We start from the raw sequence: 18253 nt of genomic DNA on the forward strand, positions 1-18253 counted from the left end.
CTGCACTAGCTAGGATTCGTAGGTGTTGGGTGTTATCTGATTCACCTTGGTATAAAATTGGGAGTTCCTTGCAGCACTTTATTTATCAGTTGGAGGTATGTCTACAGAATTGAGGTCATGCAGATTTTGATGTTGCAAAATCATGTGAGTTCTTTTACCTTCTCAATGTCCTATTTATCAGCAGTCTCCTTCAACCCACATCTGTGGGCACCTGGCAAACTAACTGTAAATACCTAATTCAAAAGGAAAATAAATCTGGTCTGGTTACTCATGGCTCTGCGAAAAAGGTTTGTATACTCCAAGGTGGACTGCAAGAATATTCCAATCTGCTTCAGAGAAGATTTTAGAGATGAGTAGAGAGTAAGTCTCCCTATTGATTGGAATATTGAAAAGATATCTCAATATCCACTTCCTTGAGGAAGAGACAGTTTAAAGTAATGTTCTACAGCAGGTCATCAGCAGTGACTAATCATCTGGCCAGAAGATTTATGGATAAATCTCCTGGAGTGGGTTTAAAATGTAGATTACTTATGTTCCATGTTAACACTAATCAAAACCAAAATAAACCAAAATCAATCAACAAAAATAAAGCCTCCTGATCTGGTGGTGAAATGTACTATCCAAATGGAATGGAGTTAGGTCAGACCCATTTTCTATCCAAACATATGATTTTTCCAGTGGAATCAAATAAGTGGTTTTAGTGGTGAAGATAGAGGCTGTTTATATCTTTACACCTAGTCCTCACAAAATCCGACCTGATTTCTACCACTGAGTGCCCAGTATTTTATTAGCAGCAATCAATGCTGAGGTTCAGGGATTGCATCATGTCCTTGCAGGACCAGACAGAAACTTCGTAGTAGACTGATTGTATTTGACTCCCGTCATGGAAGACACAGTTCTCTCTGGAATAAAATTTTGTCATTTGATTTGCATTTCCGATGTGTCGTGTTTCCTTCAGTAAGTACTTCAAAGACTCAGTGGACACATCTTACACCATCACTGTCTCCTAGACATGGCAAATGCTCTGGTCTGGGTACATCTGCCATAATTCAAGTGTTGAAGCTTAATCACCAATGCAATGGTATTAAGAGATGGGGGTGTTGGGGAGGTGATTAAAACATGAGGGTGGAGCCCTCATCAATGGGATCAGTGACCTTACAGAAGAGGCTTCAGGGATCTGCCTGGTGCTGCTATCTCTTCTACTCCATGAGGACAGGTTTGTTCCTTCTGACCTTCTGCCCTGTGATCAGAACAAGCAGACCTTGTCTTGGAAATAGAAAACAGCCCTCACCAGACACTGAATCTTCCTATGCCTTGATCTTAGACTTCATGGCCTCTAGTACAGTAATTTTTAAAAAAATAAATTACCAAGTCTCTTATCCTGAAGGAGCTGGCATATCTATCCCATAATGAGAAGAGATACTGAAGACCACTTACAGTGTTAGCTGGAAAAACATTTTCTGCCCTTCTAGATATGGTATGTATTCTGAAACTCAGAGATAGGATGCTAATTATGAGCTGAGTAAATAAGAGGTAGGATTGGGGATGGATCATAATTCCATCTAATTACCAACTGGTACTTTTTGCTTTTCATTCTTGCTACTCTTGTTTCAATAGTTTCCACATTTCAGAACCAAAGAAGAGCCAATAACAGTTCCATTTTACTAGACTCTTAGATTTCTACCTGATCATTCTGGCTCCTCTCAGCACTAAGAAAACAAGTTAAAACAGGGATTATGGTATTGGCTAGGGTGATTTAATCTAGCTCTGCAGGGAAAATAGTGCAGTTGTTACCTAACAAGAGTAATAAAGAGAATGAATGGCATACTGAGAATCTGCTGGAACACGGGGCGACTCCTAGTACCACTGGTGTTAACAGTTAATTGCGAACAGCCTCAGTCCTCTGTTGTCAGAGTCCAGAGTATTCAGATCTTTCAAGGTCACAGACACTTCACTGAAGGCTGCCTGTGATAAACCAAAGAACTTGAAAAACAGGGGTTAAGTAAATAAAGGGAAAAGTCACAAACAGCCACTATAAGATACTGATCAGTCGTACAAGTAAGTGCTATAGACTCTTTCCAGATTTCCTTCCTCTATGTGTTAATTAAATAAATTACAAGATGTAACTAATGTCCTCTTGTTTCCTTCAATCCCTAGACATGGCAAATGCTCTGGTCTGAATATGTCCGTCACAATCCATGTGCTGAAGCTTAATCACCAATGCAGTGGTGTTAAGACATGGGGGTTTAATATGGCACATTAGGGCGGCAGTTACAAGAATATTATGGTAAAAATACCAAAGAACTACTTAAAGGAGAAATAGCACTAACAGGATATGCTAAAATTGTGTCTAGGTGGAATACGCCTGGATATTTTCAATGTCTCTCTCACTGGGGAGTGGTTTTGCCAGAGATTAATTTTTTTAATTGTAGATTGGGGAGAATTGTGTTTGGATGACGTTCACGGAAGGACTGAACAAAATGGGAATTTGTCAGTTTAACTGCTTGGCATCAAACACCTTTTTTCTTGGGTTCAAGATCTAAATGGATGAGAGTCAGAAATCGAAAGAGGAAGACACAATCTCCCTGCCTCCTGACAGCGACAGTTTGGGTCCATGGCTAAACTACTGTCAATCACTGTTCCTGCTCAGGAAATTGGAACTGCAGAGAGTGACACCAAGTGCAAAGTCTTTCAGAGGTTATCTGCTGCCACCGTGGTGGAGTTGAGATTTCAGGGATGAGATGGTGAGTGTCCAGAGGCAGCAGCCGTCATCCACGGCTGATCTCAGTCCTGTGCACGCTCCCTGCTTCCTACCTGAGCCTGCACACCCACTTCTAGTCAGTGCTGTGGGCTGGCTGGATCCTTTCCAGTTAATTCATTTTTGCTGATATGAACCACTCTCACATTCTGTCATTTGACATGAAGATGAAGACTTCACTGGGTGGATCAAATTGGTAGGCATCTGAGAGGGATGAATATAAAGAAGACCAGGGCCTCTGTCAGTAGCTTGTAGAGTTCAAAGGAACTGAAAAGGAAGGACAGCTTCGTAAACCTGGGCTGAGCCACCAGTTTCTAAGCAGTGACTCTGGACCAGGATGGCAGTGAGCAAGGTTAGGAAGCAGAATTTACCCAGCGCTTACATGATAGGTGTGCGGCACTGGTTATTTTTAATCAATTCTTTAACCTCGTGTTTTCCAAAGTATAGAGAACAGAGTCCTGGGTTCCCCAAGTATGAGAAATGAAAAGAAAGCCCCTTTCCATGGTCCTGTGAGGTCAAAACTATTTTTGTAACAACATTGAGAAATTATTTGCCTTGTTCAATGTGCTAACATTTACTGGTAAAGCAAAAGCCATCTGGTTAAAAGCATGAACTGAGGCCACAGCCCTCCACAATTCTAGGAATTACTATAATTTTCACTACCACAAACTCCCGGCGGGGGGGGGGATGATTTAATTTAGAACTATTTTGGATAAAGTGGCAAAAATAAAAGCTATTGCTTTTATTAAACATTGCAACCCTTGGGTATACAGCTGCTTAATATTTTGCTTAACATAAGGCATCAGTTCTGGAACTTTCCTCATCGTGGTATATGATTTTTTATGGTGACCCCCTACACCAAACAAAAAAAACCAACCAGACCTACCAGGTTTGTTTATTAAGAAATTAGTTTCAAACAACTCAGTTGTCATTTGAAAAAAAAGAAATATATATTTGTACATAAAAGTGAATTATTAATGGGTTGTGCCTGCTGAGTGGCTGCTCTGATTTTCAGGCCTTGGAATCAGACTGGGAGCCACGCTTGCTTGCTGTTGCACTGGGACTTCTGCGTGGTAGCTTGCTTTCTATGGCAGCCACTGTAGAAAACTCAATTTCACAAATACAGGACCTTGAGAAAAGGGTGAGGTGTGATCCACTGTGGAAACCAAACTCCCTCCAGGTGGTTAGTTTGCCTGAGGTCCCACAGACATGGTTATATGGCCCTTGAAATTTAAAAAAATATCCTGCAGACCTCCTGTGACCCTCGCTGGTGCTTTGGGAGCACTTTGACACCTGATTTGGAAACTGGAGTCATAACATATTCCTGCTGCATGCCGTCGCACAGTGGTCGTCTCGAGGAAAATCACTCATGTAATTGCTTGAACTTCAGTTGCACCAGCCGCTTTCTTCATGGAACTTTGCTTTTATTTGAAAGAACAACTGACAATCAATGGCTGCCCCAGGTTTGGGGACTTGGCAGATATTTTCTCCAAAAGGAATGCAGCAAGCCTGTTAGGTCAAGGACAACACGGGACAGCATTGTTTGCAATGATAAAGTTAATGTTTTCAAGTAAATGTTAAATTGTGTAAAACTTGTATCTATTACCATGAGTCTGCTAATGTTTCAGTATTTAGAGGTTTCATTAATGAGAGCCACAGCGGTATTAACAAATGTGATTTTTAAATGTTGTACAATGAAATGTATCAACGGGTTGAAGATTTGCATAGTTCAATGAATCAACATTTACCAAATGACCATTGCTGTGGGAAAATCCACATTGAAAGTAAAGGGTTAAAAGGTACACAAGGTAAAATAGACAAAGCTTCACGTTCCAGGTGACAGAAAGATCACTGATGTGGTTTCAGATCCCCAATTACAACGAACCTTGAAGAGCCTATCACTTCCAGCTTTGATGTAGTATCAAAACAGAAAGTCTATAATTATTAAAAAAAAAATACTTGGCAGAATACACTAGAGATTTTTGACTCTGATTGGTGAGGCCAAGTTTTCTTCATGTATTTTAGCCAAAGAAACATCCTGCAACAATTGAAGCAGAAATGAGATTTCGGTGAACTTACTGTGAAGGAAGGCATTCATAAATACTCTGAAAGTATAAAATAATATCCCTTTTCTCACTAATTTCGTGAAAAATAGTTAGTTTCATAAATCTGTTTGTTCCTTTAATTTGAAATGAATAAATGTGTTTAGAAATTTACCAAATTTTGACATGTAATTAAATTTTAATGAATACACCAAATAACAACAACCGCAACTCTTTTGTGTTGATGTTAAAGGGCTCCTGAAATGAAGTATTTGTGATCCAGGGCTTTAGCCATTCAGTGTAGGCAGAGCTAAAGGGACATGCTCAGGGTCGTAAGGTTTGCCAGAAGGGGCATCAAAATATGAATTTATTTCTCAGAATGTTGTTTCCTTCTATTTTATGCAGTTTAGTAAATAGTTTGATCATAGAAAAATAGGACAAAGGTCTGTTTAGAGAAACAGAACAAGGTCTTCTGGGGGCCACAAGAGCTATTTACTGCCAGTCACTGACCTTGACATTTATCTAAACTGTCTACGGAGGAAGCCAAGAAGGTAGGGTGGTGTGATTTTTGAGCTTGGAAGAGTAACGTTACCCAGCCACTCAAGGATAGGTGGCATCCTTTCTGAACACGGATATGACCAGGAACCCTGAAGGAAGGAAGAGGCAGAGAACTTTTGGGGTGCTATGGAGGGGCAACTGAAAGACAGCCCTCGGAGCATGTTCTTGTTTATGTATTGCTTATTTGCTGTTTGCATATTATTACAAGTCCTCCTTCCAGTTCTGGAAAAGTCATCTCTCTCATGACAGCCACCACTTGAGACTTACACACAGCTCTCAAGTCATTGATTTTATTGCCTCTTTCTTTATGAAAGAAATGTGGCAGAGCAACCCTCAAACATTTCACCCAATCTATAATAAACAGAAAGGAACCCTTTGTCTGGTATCTATGCAAATCCTTGTCAAGCTTCTGGAAACATCCTTGGAAGAAGTGGGGAGGTTTAGGAGTCTGGAGAGATGTTGGGGACACAGAAGTAACAGAAAGCCAGTGTCATGTTATGAAAAATCATCTTTTTTCTTTTTTGCAACAGTCCCTGATTTTTATTAAATTTAACCTCATTTGACTCCCCACCCCCTGCAATTTGGGGCAGTCTATAACATGTAAGCTTGTATATATTTATGGTGTACAATGTGACGATTTGTTATGTATAGTGAAATAATCTCCACAATCGGGTATTTGGTGCATCCATTACTCCATATAATTTACCATTTTCTATTCTCTTTTCTTCTTGTGTGTGTGTAGTGAGAACACTTAAGACTTTTCAGAGTGTCAAGGACATAAGATACACTGATAGCCGGGCTCACATGGCTACACACCAGTCTTCCCCAGCTTACTCATTGGGCTTGATTGAAACTTGTGCCCTTTGCCAACGTGTCTCCGTTCCCCCTCCTCCAACCACAACCATCACCTACCTACTATTTATAGACCACCTGTAAGTGAGATGAAGCTACATTTGTCTTTCAGTCCCTGACACGTTCCACTTAGTACAATGTCAATCATGTTGTTGCAAACCGCAGGACTTCCCTCTGTTTTTAGAGATGAACAATATTTGTGCATATATGATACATTTAAGCAGTTTCCTTATCTTGGATATTGTGAATAATACCGCAATGAACATAGGGGTGGAACGTGCTCTTTAAGATACTGGTTTCATTGTTTTTGGATACACACCTAGAAGTAGGATTGATGGATCAGATGGTAGTTCTATTGTTCTATTTGCTTGACAGGGTGGGGGGTTTCAATAATTGTGCTAATTTTTATTCCTACCAAATAGTGTACAGGGATTCCTTTTATCCACGCCCACACCAATACTTGTTATATTAGGTCTTTTTAATAATAGCCATTCCCACAGGTGTGAGGTGACATCTCATTTTGGTTGGACTTGCATGTCCCTGGTGATTAGTTGTGTGGAGTACATTTTCATATACCTGTGGCTGTTTTTATGTCCTCTTTGGAGAAATGTGTGTTCAGGCTTTTTGCCTAAGTTTAGGTTATTTATTTATTGTCTACTTATTGCTATTTTGTCGTACAAGCCCTGAATGCGTTTGGGATATTAACTTCTTACCAGATATGTAGTTTGCCACTATTTTCTTCCATGCCGCAGGTTGTCTCTTCACGCTGTTGGTTGTCTTCTTTGCCACGTAGATTTTTTTTTTGTTTGTTGCCATCTCACTTGCTGACTCACTTATTTCTGCTTTCTTTCTTTCTCTTTGCCCATGTCTTTGGATTCTTAGCCAAGAAAACCTTTCCAAGACCAAAGTCAAGAAGATTCTTCTTTACGTTTTCTGCAAATAATTTTATGGTTTTAGGTCTTGAGTTTAAGCCATCAATCCATCTTGAATTGATTTTTTTAGTGGATGTTGTGAAATAATCATCTTTTTTCCCCTGCATGTGGATGTCCAGTTTTTCCCATAACATTTTTTTTTTTTAAAGAAACTATCCTTTCCCCACTGTGTGATCTCAGAGTACTTGGAAGATGGATTGACAAGTTGTGTGGATTCACTTCTAGGTTCTCTATTTTGCTACCTTGGTCTTTAAGTCTGTTTTTAGGTGATGGAACATTCAGTACACCGTTCCTAGAGCGATGGACAGTAAGGGTTACTGCTTCTTGGGGTTTCCTCATCAGCAGCTGCCAATAAACAGAAGATTTTTTTAATGAACATTGCTTTTTCAATTATCTATCTATCTATCTATTTTTTAAGGAGCAGTGATAGGGCTACATAGGGAAGTGGTATGTGGCAAGCAGCTAAGCCAGAGAGTTGCATAGCCCTTGGACCAGGAGGCATTTTTCTGAGCCAGGCTCCTGTGGATGAGACCTGCTTTTGTTCTTTGCTGGCTTCAGCAGTGAGAATTTAGCCCTGAGAGGTTTTCTGGTGCTATCCTACTATTGAAAAATCAATAGCAACACAAGAGAGGGCATTAGGCCTTATTATGGGGACTAAATTACAAATACCCTTTAATGTCTATGGAATCATGGCTATTACTAGGCAATGGATCTTGGCTTTATTACCTTTCTCATTCCCTGTTATACATAAATATAACAGCTCTGAATACATTCAGAAAGATGGGTTTCTAAACAAATGCCAAGGCTCAGAGAGAATCTGAATAGCCAAGAACATAGGATTTTTATTTCCAGGCTCATATTTTAGTGGGGAAGAATCAATTGTGCAGGGGCATCAAAGTTAGCACCGTCCACAGATTTAAACAAAAGCAGGATGCTTCTTACAGTGTCCAGAGAAGACTTGCTTAATGTAAATACCCAAAAGATCCAATAACAATTAATAAAGATCAAGGTAATATACCATAAACAAACTTTTAGTCAATTCTGCCTCTGATGATTTCTTAGATTGCTTTGGTTCCTGAAATCCCACCTTTGTGCATTCCTATGTAGACTAATGAAAGGTCTCTGTTAATTACTAGTGTGTATCTATCAAAATGCTGAACTGTTAACTGAGAGGGAGAATATTAAAGCCAGATGCAAGGGGAGTTTGGGAGACTGGTGTTAAGGGAAAATAAATCTTACTGTCTGTAAGATGTGTTGGGAGTAAAGGAGAGATGGAAACTACAGTAATGAACTGCTATATAATATTTCCTTAGTTATGGTTTGAAATCACTTGAGGTGGACGTTTGCTCACCAGGGTTATGTTTATGTAGAAAAACGACATATTTATCTCTATCCAGGTGTAGGTTTGAACAAAGGGAAATTTAAGCAGCACACTTAGCCTCAAGGTTTTTCTGGTATTGAAACTTCTCTAAACCAACATCTGCCTGGAAACTTACGCACCAGCAGAAGAGTCTTTTGTTCCCAAATGTATGAACACTGAATGCAGAGAACACATAGCTACTCAGTGGAGGTGACTTATTCTTTGAACTCCTCTGCAAACTACAAGTGACTCAGGACATTTCTAGACTATTGAAGCCTGGTGCAGTGGTGTGAATTTGTAGCCCCAGCTCCAAGATGATTCCAAGTTCAAGGACAGCCGGGGCAACTGAGCAAGAACTTGTCTCTTAAAAAATTTTTAAAAAGAATATTCAACTATACTTAGGATATCCAGTCATTTTCTTATCTGTCATTTATTCACTCAAGGAACAGTTACCAAGTATTTAAGTATAAAACAGCTGTCTTTGATTGATAAGCATAACCTGTGAAAATTGTACCTGAGGTAAACTTTAACATATAGGCATATGGCCAGAAGGGCCAGATCATAGAGGGCCTTCCATGGTTAGATAGGGAGGATGTTCACCTTAAACAACAGGAGGCCACGGGGGGGGGGGTCGTTATAAGAAGAGTAGCATGGTTGTAGCTTAGTTTCACACAATTCAACCAAATTGCAGCTTTGTATATGGGCAGGGAGGAGAAATCTAAGAAGAAGACCAATTAAAAGGTTGTTTAAATATTCTAAGAGAGAGGTTAAGAGGTATTGTTTCTATACCAAAGTGGAAACAAGAGCCAGGAGACAGGCAATAGGAACAACAGTATTTGTTGCTGGGAGTCAATTAATTGCCAGCTAGGCTTCTGAGGCCACCACCCTGTGTCACCTATGCTAAAGGGTTTGGGTTGTAATTAGGCCTCTTATGATTAATTCATTCTGGAGCAGATTTTGGCAACAGAAGGTATGTGGCTCAAAAATGGAAGGGGGACTTTCTGAGTCATCTCGAGTTATTTTTTACTGCCACCCACTCTGAGATGACAGGCACTTCCTTACCTTCCTGTCCTCACTCCCCCCTGCTTCAATTCACCTCTCCACAACCATCCTCACCTGAGAAATGCTTTAGTTCTTTCCCATGAGAGTGTGGGAAGCTCTCTCTCTCTCTCTCGCTCTCTCTCTCCCCCTCCTCCTCCTCCTCCTCTCTCTTCTTTTCCTCTCCACAGGTTTTAACAGAATAAACAACAGAGAGCCCTGACCTCCAGCTTAAGTTGGCTCTCCGAGGCTTGATTCTACACTTCCCCGGGCTAAAGGCCAGTGACCACAGATACTATGTCGTGAGCACGTCATCTCCTGCAGAACTCCTTCCAGTCCAGCAAGGTTGTTGGTGATTCTCTATCAAAACATCTGGCCTGGTGAGGTGATTGGCACAAAGGATCCCGAGAGGTAGTGGGTAGAAGGATGGCCTCCCCTGCTCTTAGATGTGTCTCACCGTGTGAGTCAGGAGCCTTTCATACCCAGTTGGGTGTGTGTGGCATCTTGAGTCTTGACATCTACACCAAGTTTCAGATGGAGATTCATTCTGCAGAGTGGCTGCAATAGTATGTAGTGTTTTCTCCTTGTGATTGTAATTTCTTGTGGGATAATATTTTGAGATGACAAAATTATCCTGCTCTTGGCCAAACATTTACTCCTTGGTTCAGCAGCCACTTACAATTCTTGTGTGAATCAATTATTAATATAGTGAATGTAAATGATATTATAATTTCATCATCTCTATTGCGTTTATTGACTGACACTTCACTTTAAGGAAGAGTTTCTCTCAGTTAATTTATGTATATGTTTATTTACTTCAGTAAAAACTTACGAACTCTGGTGATATTAAACAGGTTGCAATCGATTATTGTCTTTATATGCATACTTTAATGATTTCATAATCAGCCATTAGGCCCGCTTCCAAAATGGCTCTTGAACCTTTTGACAAACACTCATCATTCTGTGACAACCCCTTGTACTGTATTTTCAGCACAAAATAAGGCCCCCAAATTCTTGTCCTGTTCTTGTTGCAGCCTTCAAATCAGTCTGTTTTCCAAAAAGCATTTAGTTAAGAAGGATATTTAGAATCCAAGATCTGGGTGCTTGGCATGCTCATTGCTGCTGAGCTCACACTACTTGTAGACCTTCTTGGCAGGCAAATCAGGAAGTAAATCCGTTTATACATGTGCAAAGAACACACCAACATGTACCTGCATATGCATATATGTACATAAGTATATGACTATAAACATATAACTATATTACCTATATCTCCATATATGTTTAGATATACATAACAATCTAATTTTTGTTTGGAATTGGAAATATTGAGGTAAACTTAAGATTTTAAAACACACGTATATGTGTGCGTGTTATGCATATGTGTAAGTTCATGAGAGTAAACTGTGTAATTTATACAGCAAGAGTTCATATCAATATTTGCAATTCCAATTCCCAAATCACAAAATTTATTTGTGGCATTTGTTTGCACTTTTTTCCCCTGTAAAGAAGAACATAACTCCCATTATCTTTACTTCTTTTATGTGCTCCTTCCTCTTTATGTAAAGAGTATATTGACCAATCAGCTGCTTCTCCAGCCCCAGGTCTGTAAGTCCTGGAAACTACCTGGGTCCCAGTCACTTCCCTGGCCATAAACCCATGGGCTGTAGCAGCCCTGGCTGCCACTTTGCCTGGCTTAGTCAAGTTTGGTAACGCTGACCATCTCGTGGCAAGGCCAGGAATAGGAACAAAGGCATAATTTAAAAAATAAAAAACTAGGGAAAGTAGAGGAAAAGGAAAAGGAAGAAAATCAGCAATAATCTTTCTGCTTCGGTGTTGGATTTAAATGGTTTTCTAAATTACTAGAACTCAATTTGGTTCTTTCATAAAGAGACTAACTGAAATATTTGGATTGGTTAAACAAAGGACTTTAATTAGTGATGAGTGCTAATCATTGTATCGGATTGAACCTAGACAAAATGTAAGATCTGGTGGGAAATGTGCTCTGTATGAGTAAAAGGGAAAGAAAGTGCTGTTTAGTGGCCATCAACTCCAGACCAAATGCTTTCCATAATGTCTCTAGTTATTATCAGTCCTCATGAGAATGATCTGAGACGGCTGTGGTTATTCGCATTTTAGCAATAAGCAGGTTAATTTCATTTACCTTTCCTTCAAGATGACCGCAGAGGTAGGTGCCAGAGGCTGGATTTGAATCTAGGTCTGTGTGACTCTGAAAGTACTCCTTTCCCTTCATACCTGCTATTTCTTACTCTGAAGGATGACATGGTTAACTAAGTCAATGTAAGAGTTGACAAGTTAATTTGTTGCTTTTGTTGATGATTGACACAGCGTCAACTAGAGAAGGTTGAGACATCCAAGTGGCGAAGGCAGGAAGGACGTGTTGACTTTTCTAGTGTGTCAGAGGTATTGGGGTCACCTTTGAAAGAAGATTTAGGGATTTTCTTTCCTGGCGTGTGGGAAAAGAGGAGTTATTTCTAGTTCTGTCCTGCCAAAGGCAAAATGTTTGCCTTTGGAGATAAGGATTTTTTTTTTCCTTAACTGCGTATTCCTCATAAGAGGCGAGATTTTAATGTTAGAGCAATTCCCAATGTTGGCGCAAGAATTGCTGTCAGCTGCCTGAGTGTGACACCTGCGGTGTCTTTCCTATTGAAAAATATTTGAATGTCACTCAAATGTCCTGTTCTCAAAATCTGTTCACAAAATAACAATGCATTTCATATTTAATACCCAAATTATGGCCATTTGAGAGCTGTGAATAATTAGTCTTCTTCACATGATCCTTCCTCTTTCTGAAGTTCTCCAGGAGGCTAACTCACGTTTCAGGAAGTCTTGTGAGTTTTTCCACTCAGGTCTTTTTTTTTTTTCTCATCACTGTCAAATAAAAAAACAAATCCAGACTTAGTAAAGAAAAAAAAAAAAAGAAATCGGAAAGAATATTGTAAGGAGGAGAACGGACTATTGCCTATTTCCGCAAGGATAACTCTGATCGCGTAATGAACCCAAGTTTATAACGGAGGTTTTAGGGGAAAATTTCTTTCTTTCTTTTTTATAATAGGAAGTAAACATAGCTATAAAGAACAAAATCTATGCAAGTGGGATGAAAGGGTAGCTTGGTCACAACATGAAAGAGAATGTGTGACCCTGAGAACAGCCTGTTCTTGTGGGGAGTGTTAAGGAAGGGCTGCATTCTGTTTTAGGGTGAGGTCGAGATTCAGGAACTTGGAGGAAAGAAGTACAGTTTAGCAAAGATGGACGAACAGGCGTTTTGTTGTGAGGAGTGGAGAAGAGGGAAGCATAAGGTAAGCAGATAAGGAGTGGGAATTCAGAGGACTCTGTCTGCTCTTAAGACAAATAAGGGGGCACCGTGAGTCTCATCTAAGCCTTATGAAGAGAGTGGTTCTTTGCCCTCAGCTGTCTTCCACATTACTAATAAATGGCTCTGGTGTTTCTTACCATCACTTAGAGGATTTAGAGGATCACAAGACCCAGGTAAAATTCAGCATTGTCACCATGTTTAGACACTGTGTGGTCCCCGTGCTGCTGGATACACTTGACTCCTGTGGGGGGTCACTGCACCAACCCTACCTTGGGCCCCACGTGGAGACTCTCCTCTTGTCCAACTAGGAAGGAGAAGAGTCCACTGATGCAAATAGCACAGCTGAGACCAGGCTTGAATTTTAATAAATGTATTGGAAGATGGGAAAAGAAAGAAGGAAACCTAGATATCCCAAAAGGACAAATGGTAACACCAATGGCCCTGGTTATCTTCAGGTTCAGTTTCTAGGCCAGCTCACACTGAGTTAAAGCTGCAAAAACCCAGACTTCGTTTTGTTTCCCAGGATCAACCTTTTCATGGATGATACGGTGGCATTATCCACTTAAGATCAAATGCCTTCTTTGGGAGTGACCTTGTTTTGGGGCACCAAGTGAAGCTGCTAATGTTGTCAACACAAGGACATTACACTTCCTGATGCCACCTATGTCCAGTTATTATTGAGCCTAGTCTTGAGTCACCTCCTCCAAGATGAGACAAAGGGCATGGTGTCCATGTCCTTGACCTTATGAGAGTCTTCCATCTCAGTTTACACCTCCTGATGCCCTTTTCCTGATGGAGAATGTGTAGAACTCTCTAGGAATATGCAATCATTTATAGATATTGTCATCTAAATTCATCTGGAGAAAATAGCATTTATTTTCAAATCAACCACTAAGAAACATTCATTCCTGCATGGTTTGCAGTTATCTGTGGTATTCTTGTTCATCTTTCCAGGTTCAGATTAAGTATCCCCTTTTCACTTAAATCTCCCCCAACTCTGCATGCAGGGTCCTCTTCTTCTAGATACCCATAGCATTTTTATGTACTTATTACCTAAACACATTTATCATTATAAGTCATGTTGCTAATTTTTGCTTACTTTTTCTGTCTTATAATAACCAGTAAACTCCAGTTGTCCTGTGTGTCTTTGTCAGCCCTGTCTCTAGGAACAGGGTTTCCATAAGCATCTGATTGAAAATTGGTAGAGAAAATCCTGAAAGAGGCTATCTAAGATTTATAAAGGGAAGAAACAGTGAATTACTGGGTCTTCCCTCCTCCTCCTCCTCCTCCTCCTCCTTCTTCTTTGTTGTAGATGGACACAATACCTTTATTTATTTATTTATTTATTTATTTATTTATTTATATGTGGTGCTGAGAATCAAACCCAGTACCTCACACATGTTAGGCAAGCACTCTATCACTGAGCCCCAGCCCCAGCCCTCCTGGTTCTTTTTAAGACACAGGCATTGGAGATGAACTCATTGTTCCCAATAGCAATAGGTGAGACCTGATTTATATTTGCATAAATATTTGGCCCAGGCCTATGGTGTGTGTGTGTGTGTGTGTGTGTGTGTGTGTGTGTGTGTGTGTTGTGCATGCGCGCTCGCGTGCTCAAGCACACTTCTTCCTCTGTGCAAAGCCACTGCCTGCCTTCAATATAAATCAAAGCCTCCACCCTTGAGTAGTGTTGAAAATCTGCAGGAACCTTTGAAATGGCAGTTTTTTCCAGATTCTATACCCATCACAATGTTTGAAATACTAGCGTAGTCTCAGCCAGAGTCTGAGGTTACATATGTTATTTTCAGAACTAATGATGTATAGTGTAATTTGAACTCTGCAAATGATAATACCTATATTCATACTGTGATTTACCATTTCCAAAGCAATTTCCTGTTGGCTCATTTAATCCTTACAAGTACTTCTTGAGAAAAACACCATCACACCCATTTTAGAAATGAAGAAACTGCAAACCACATCCAGGACCTGAGTGGCCCAAGATCACGTAGCCAAGAGCAAATGCTGGGACTCCAGCTGAGGTATATGGACTGGACCCCCCAGGATGGCTGCTGAGTCAACAAGAAGGTCCACTTGGCCTATTTCTAACTTCGTTTAAGTCGACTGTATGCCTTTGGCCTCCTTTTCCAAGAGAGAACCATCAATTGGGTTTATCTCAAAGTGGATTCTGTTCTTGGCACTAGGCCTTCTTCACTCCTCAAGAAGTTTCAAAGCTGAAAAGGAACAACAGTTACTCTGTCCAATGCAACATCTCCACCATGTGGCTGTCCAGCCAAAACTCGACTATCTGAACTGATGGGGAACTCACTCCTTTATGTATTCCCCTCTCTAGATAACATTTGTTCAAGATGGTGGTAAGTCATGGGAGACTATAATTACCCTGACTTTAACAAAGGGGAATCTGGGATGTATAAGACTTAAGGGATTTGCCGAAGGTTAAACTTCTAGTAAAAGATGGACTCAGGATTTGACCCCTGCCATAGGTATTCTAGAGCCTCCTTACTAAATGGCCGCATGATGTTACCTCCATCCACACACAGTGGAATTCCAGTGCTGCAAACTTTCTGAATGTTCTGGTGAAAATTTGAGGGCACATGGATGTGTGTTCAAATAGATGAAGATTAAGGAAAGAAACATTATTTAGAGATTTGGGTTTTGGCTGTGTTTGCACAGCTTGGATGTGCAGCGCAGGATTCATCTAATCCAAAGGAAATGTGTTGGCAAGATCTTTCTTTTTTAAATGCTCCAAGTCCTTCCATGGTGATTCTGGAAATTACCCCTTTGGTGTTAGGCGATGATTAAAATCAACAGCAGAGATCTGGTTTCATCTCACACTCTATGTAGATTCTGAGGCATGTCCCTTAATCCTGTCTTCAAAGTATTTATCTTCAAAACTCAGTGCAAAGTCAGGACTATACAAAGAATTTCTCTGTTTCTCAGGACCTCAGTTAAGTTTATATCGGAAGTTACCAGGTTGTTTTTTGTTTGTTTCTGATACAGAAAACTAAATTTTGAAAGTCAAGGTAATTCAGTCTTTTTATTTAAAATCTAATTGCATTTAACTAGTTCAAGTCCATTTCTTCCAGTTCCTCCCCTTTCCCTTTCTCCTTCTCAGGCAGCATCAGGGTTTAGAAGAAGTCTGTTAACAACTGTGTTAACTCATGTCCTCAGCTGGGGACAAGGTGGGAAGGGAGGTGAGCAAGGAGTTGTGGCCCACTGTGCGATCTTACAGGCCACCACTGAGGTCTTGGTCAATCAGGTCTTGGTCATCAACCTTGTCCCTGGAGAATCCGTCATCACCCACTTGGCAGACTCCCCATATCCTCCAACTGTAACCCTCTGCCTCCTCTTCCTACAACTTGGAGGGTTCTTTTTACTTGCCAACACTTCCAGCACTTCTGAATGTTCTCCTGTGACAGCTGGACTGCAGGAGACTCTCAGGTGCATGCTCTCTCTCTCCCTATGGCTCCTGCTACTCCACCCAACAGCTCCTTGCAAGGGATGTGAATTCCCTAAGTGGCTTTTAGCAGCCCACGGGGAGAGAGAGAGAGAGAGAGAGAGAGAGAGAGAGAGAGAGAGAGAGAGAGAGAGAGAGGAGGAGGAGGAGGAAAGAAGGAAAGAAAGAGAGAAACACTCTCTTCACTTTGAATCCTTCAAACTTATTCAAGGATTCCTATTACCTTTCACTTCCAAGGTTTCAATCTCCAAATGAAGCATGGAGCACAGCTCTCCCACCTCCCCTTGTGCACGGAGACGCACTTCTCCTCCCTGAGCCTTCTCATGGCCTTGGTGGGATGCAGAACTTCCTCTTGTCATTCCTTGCTTAGCTGTTAGAGTTTCTGTGTCAGTATTTCTCCTACCCCACTGGATGGCTGATAGCTGGACTCTATATTCTGGGCACTGCAGTTTTTAAGAGCTAAAAACAACAACAGAATTACAGTGATAAAAGTCCTTTCCAATTTTTAAAGTTTTAAAAATAGGAATTTGCAATGGGGCTTTTTGTATGGTCTTGGAATTTTGGCTGAAGCCTCAACCAGAGAACAGTAAATTCTGACACTCTTAAGTAGCACACCAAGTTGCTGCCAGTTACCTTTTCTTTTGTTGCCAAAGAAGAGATTGCCAAGCCGCCCTTGTGACCCCCATTATCCTTCGCAAACTATGTATGCAAACAGGAGACCAGAAATCACAAGGAAAAGAAAAAATGTCAATAGTAACCACACCTGAAGCTCTGTCCCTTTTCTTGCAATTGGAGAGGGTGGGGTTTTCCCCAAAGAATAACTCAGAGAGTTCCAAGGTGCCAGCCAGAAAGTGGTTGGCATCACTTTCCCAGGTGGACATCTCGGAGCTGCCAAGTCCATTGGTCACTGGAGTGCAACCCATCAGGGTACACAGTGTGAGGGGCTACTCACTCCCAGGAGAGGGCAATTCAGGCTGCCTAGAAACCATAGAAATGGGTGTCCACTTCCAGTCCAGAAGCAGCTGGTGGCTAGAGGTGTTATCAGGGCAAAGAGGGCCACCAAGGGCGGACTACCTCCTGGGGCTTTGTGCAGCAGGATGTTTGAGAGTAGTCCAAATGGACAGGTGCTGGGCTGAGTCATCTCACAGACATCCAATTGAGCATCCTTCAGGGAAAAGGGGAAGCCAGCAGAGTCTGTGGAAGTGTTCCCAGGAGCAGAGATGGAGGTGGAAGGAACCAAGTTACAGTCAGATTGTCAGTATGAGGATCTGTGCCACCATGAGGATATCACTAGGGAGTCCTGAAAACCCACACGAGGACCCCTTGGAAGGAGAAGCATGTGGGTATATCCCTCAGGAGGGGCATTGTGCGTGCTTAGCACCAGCCCAAAGGGGGCCATGACAGCAGAACCCCAGAGTGACAAATAATCCTGTCCCTTTCTTCATACTGACCCTCATTTCAGGAAGAGCCTTCAGAGAGAGTTTCCTGAGCTGGGTTAGTCCTGGGCCAGAGAACAACGTTTTCACTGGGATGAGAGAAAGAACTCTGGACTTCTTCTCAGATGGACAATTGTAGTACTTGAAAGTTTTAATTATTAAAAATAGGACTTGCTCTTCAAACCAAGAGGGGATCTAAAGTCATGGACTTGCCCAAATGGTCTTTTGAAATTAGGAAATAGATCTGGAAAAGAATAAAACATATTGCTACATGTTGGGCAACAGAGAGTGAGTTACTGCCCCTCTGCTACGGGCTTTCAAAACCCTGCACCCGGCTTTCAATAACCTATTTCAGAAGCCATTGTTCAGGATTTAACCAGTGTTTTCCACAGGAATCTTTTGTGGCTGGTTGTTTTTTAGGCCAGCTTCACAAAATGTTTAATGGTAGAATGTTGGCAAGCAAGGATG

At 41.1% G+C, this 18253-nt stretch overlaps 1 protein-coding gene across 1 annotated transcript in view; it reads right to left on the reverse strand.

Moving 5' to 3' along the window:
* Window positions 1-10405: 10405 nt before the first annotated feature.
* The window catches only part of LOC144373623 (TATA box-binding protein-associated factor RNA polymerase I subunit A-like), a 52999-nt gene continuing 45151 nt past the window's right edge, over window positions 10406-18253 (reverse strand). Inside the window, exon 8 of the mRNA XM_078036669.1 lies at window positions 10406-12432. The gene's annotated coding sequence lies outside the window, so the exon portion shown is untranslated. The remainder of the gene's footprint in view (window positions 12433-18253) is intronic.

Source organism: Ictidomys tridecemlineatus, unplaced genomic scaffold (genome assembly GCF_052094955.1).
Source record: "Ictidomys tridecemlineatus isolate mIctTri1 unplaced genomic scaffold, mIctTri1.hap1 Scaffold_45, whole genome shotgun sequence".
NCBI classification, from domain to species: Eukaryota; Metazoa; Chordata; class Mammalia; order Rodentia; family Sciuridae; genus Ictidomys; species Ictidomys tridecemlineatus.